Source organism: Streptopelia decaocto (assembly GCF_964273445.1).
Source record: "Streptopelia decaocto genome assembly, chromosome: 2".
NCBI classification, from domain to species: Eukaryota; Metazoa; Chordata; class Aves; order Columbiformes; family Columbidae; genus Streptopelia; species Streptopelia decaocto.
Genome location: NC_138655.1, coordinates 118,761,503 through 118,765,601, shown reverse-complemented (window position 1 = coordinate 118,765,601; position 4,099 = coordinate 118,761,503).

The following is a 4,099-nucleotide window of genomic DNA, read 5'->3' as shown; positions in this document are numbered from 1 at the left end:
TATCCTGTGTTTCCTGTCACTTATGGTTTTTGTGGCCTGTTAAAGTTACAGTATTTCATCTGCTTTCAGTACTTGAACGACTTCTGAGTATAATTTCTCAGAAACAGGAATGAAACAGACTCAGTGATTGGTACAATGTAAGCTGCTTTGGTATTTTAATAATGATATATTTTAAAAAGTGCTTGGAATTTAGGTCTGTAAACAAATGTTTGTATTCAAAGTAAGATCATGATTTATCTGATTTCATACTTGAAGAATGTTGTTAGAGGATCAGGTTGTCTTTATCCCTAATAATTTCAGATATTCTTCGTTTGATGAGCAGAGCTAGTTGAAGTTTTGCAAGTCATTTTCCCATTTGGCACTGCAATCAGTGAGCCAGAAGTACTTTATTTTCTATCAGGTTTAGTCACCTGCTTCTTTTCCTGAGCAGAGGTCTTAATTCGCTTCTGTCAGTCTCAGGAAAGCTGTTGGTCTTTGCTGTTCCTGTCACTAAAAGCCACCATATTGGTGCTGTGGCTCAGATCCTGCCGCAGACTTAACTGCCTGAAGGAACTTCATCCTTTCCCTTCAACAGCCCTGGCGCTTTGCACTGCAGAACCTCTTTGTTCTTGGATGATATAATCTCAGAAACATGTCTGGATCTTTAACCTGATTTTGAACAGCTGCTTTGCAGCAGAGGAAGCTCAGAGGCATCCGATGACTTGTGCAACGGGCTGTGCTGATCTTGTGTAATGTACACAAGTTGCAATAAGGGAAATTCCAATGAAATACTAGGATTTTTTTTTATTTTTTGTGTGTAGGGTGTGGTCAGACACTGGGAAAGGGTCCAGATACATTATGGAACCTCCATCCTTGGAAATGGACTTGAGCAACCTGTGTCTTCGAGAGTGGCCCTATTCTAAGTAGGTATTTCATCTCTTGCAGTGTGTATTAGTATGTGATTGATGGGCTCAGGCTGTCATTTCACTGGACTTGTGTGTTGCTAGATGACCCAGTCATACACATCTGACATGGACCAGACTGAGTATTTGCGTCCATTTATGACAAACTAGCCATAAGATGTGATAATGATTTTTTTTTTCAGCAGTTTTAACATTGGCTGCATGTGCATGGAGATAAAGAAATAATAATTTTTCCAGAAGAAAGCCTAACGTTACAAAGTTAACTAGTCATAATTTTTGGAGCAAATTGGAGCTGCCCGAGGTCTTATTCAGTTGATATATTTATGAATACATTTGCAGCAGATCATTGCTTTGCGTCAGGGCACCACAGCTTTTATTGGTCTGATACCATGGGCCCCAAAGCTAGATTTATTGTATCATCAAACTTTGGCTTCAGAGGAAAAAGAAATTAAGCCACACAGTTCTCCTAATGACTCTTTGAGGAAGGTTATTACTTGACAGGTCTTTTTTTTTTTTGTGGAAAGTATCATCCTGAGGATTTATGCATTGCTGACCCCTGCTGTGCAACCCATTCTTACTTTCTGCCATACTAGAAATAAATATCAAGTAACGTTTATAGTAAATGAAAAAATATGTTTAAATGGGTATAACAGTGGTAACATGATTATAGCCTGAGGAATCATCATTTTGTGGCTTCCATTAGCAAATACTCATCTTTAGTACAGCAGTTCTGCAATGACTGCATGTAGTCTGAGCTCTGTAGAGTTTTAGTGGGCTTGAACCCTGTAACACCACGTTCCCTTACAAGACTGAACATTTGGTCCTTTTAGAGTATACAGCACATAAATGAGGCTGAAGGATCCCCTTGAGTGACTCCTTGTCACTTTGGCATATGATTGTCAGCATATGCCGAGGCAAGTGCACGGAAGTAAGCATCTCCAAAAAGGAAATGAAACGTAGGCAAGTATTAAAAACATGAATTGGAAGATTTGAGTCAGCCCAGTAGCTGTAGACAGCCATTGACTTCCTTTTTTCACTGAACTAACTATTGCCTGAACAATAATAAAGCTTTTTGCAGCTGTAGCTTCAGTGTTTCTGCGTGTTTCCGCTTGAGGAACTACTGTCACTTTTTGTATAGCAACTCATTAAATGGAGTGGTTCTAATTTTTTTATTTCCCATTCGGTCTCACTTCTAGTCAGACCTGAAAAATAAAGTAGCATGCATTAGTGCCCCTGTCAGAAAGGCCTTCAGCCATAGTTTTCATAAGGCAGAGGTTATTTTGAGGTAAATGGCCGGAAAGCTTTATGTTGTCTCTGTGCCTCTGCTTCTGCGAACTCTAAATCATTGCAATTTTTTGTAACTGTGGTAAAGTTTGAGGAAGTTGAGTCAGCTTTAAGAAATCCTTGCCTCATCATGTGAGACATAACCGATGGGGTGCATGTGGCTGTTGTAGTGCTGAGTTAAGTAGATAAACTCCCTCCCAACCCCTCAGCCTTTCCAAGCTCAGGTAAGCTCATGCTGAGGATACCCGTACTTGGCATCCTTACTTGAAGAACTGTCCTCAGGGAGATGTGGACATCAGGGTAAATAGGACAAGTCAAAAGGACCTGGGAAAAATATACATGCAACTGAATAATGCTTATGTTGCAGAAACAAGCTATTATGTTGTGACTGTAATAAATGGTTTGATTAATCTTTAAGTTGTCTTCAGTCAACAGGGGCTGCTGAGACTGACTCAGTTGTCTGTAGAAACTTTCCTTTGGTTTCCCTTAAGCTGAGCCAGCTGCTCTCTCTGGCAAACATAAGTTGGAAGTTACTTCATGCTATCAGTGTGTTGTAAGCAATATTTAGAATAGAAGCAGATAATTACTGAAGTTATGGGACTAAGAAAAGTAAATGTATTTATTTTATTTTATGGTTTGTTGTGCTGAGATTACATTCTCTGAAGTTTAGTAAAGTATGAACTCCAGTTAAAGCTTTTCCTTACGGTTAGGGAATCCTAAATGTCACTTTCCAGTGTGGGATTCCATGATGTCTCCTACTGGAATTAGACAGCATTTATTAAGGGATCATGTTAATGGGGCAGTGCCTCAGTGAGGGCTTGAGTAAGGTCTGCCTGTTGGCTATTTTCATCAAATGTACAGAAATATAATGTCTTTGAGACTTCTGATATTTCATATCCTTTATGATTCTGTCAAATTCAGTTGATACTGTCCAATGTGTTTGACAGCAGGCTAAGACTAGACAGAAATCCACAAGAGTTGTGCATATACTGTATGCATGGGTAAGCTTTCTTTCCTTGGAAATACAGGCTACTGAGAATAATCTATTTGAACTTTAAAGCAGTGATACCACAGCAGGTTCTGTGTGGTTCCTTTGATAGCTAGAAGGCTATTTCTGTGCATCTTTCAGGTACCAAATGGTTCCTTGGGTCCCAAAGGCAGAATATTTAAGCAGTTAATACAACACTATCCCCATGGTTGATCGTGCAAACCAAGCGCTACAAAAGCGGGACCTGGAACTAGAATCTGTAAGCATCAGCAGCCAACTGTAAAACATACATCCTTGGTCTCATAGTAGAAAACTGGTATATGAAATCTGAAAGGTCATTTATAGGCCTAACTGATGTTTTCTTCTTGATCTGTTGTATAGTTTATAGATCTGAATACATTGAGACAAATTACCAATTAGGATGAGTTTTACTGGAAGAGTTGATTGAAATATATGTATATATTTGGAGAGGGTATCAGTGTTGAGCATCAGCATTTGAAGGAAAAAAGGTAAGATTATGTTTAAGCTTCTGAGGAAAAAAAGTTTTCTGAATTTTGTAGGCTGGAGATGACACACAATTGAATAAGTTGTTCATCAAAACCATGGAATTTTGTGAATGAGAGCTTGTGTTTTCCAAAACTAGACTAATGTTACTAAGCAGGCAGAAGGGTGGTATCTAATTGTGTGCAATATTAGTAATACATGCAAGACTGCCTGGGAAGCAGAATTTTACGTTGGAAAGATAGTGTTAAGATAGAGTTAGTGAAAATAAGTCTTTGTTTACGGGTTATTGCCTCCCATAGTGCAGCTATGATGAATTTTTCACTGGTTATGTGTGTTATTAGGGAAGATTGTGAGCCATTTCAAACATTTGGGAGCAAACATTTACCAGTTACACATTCTGCAAAAACATCTGGCCCTTGGG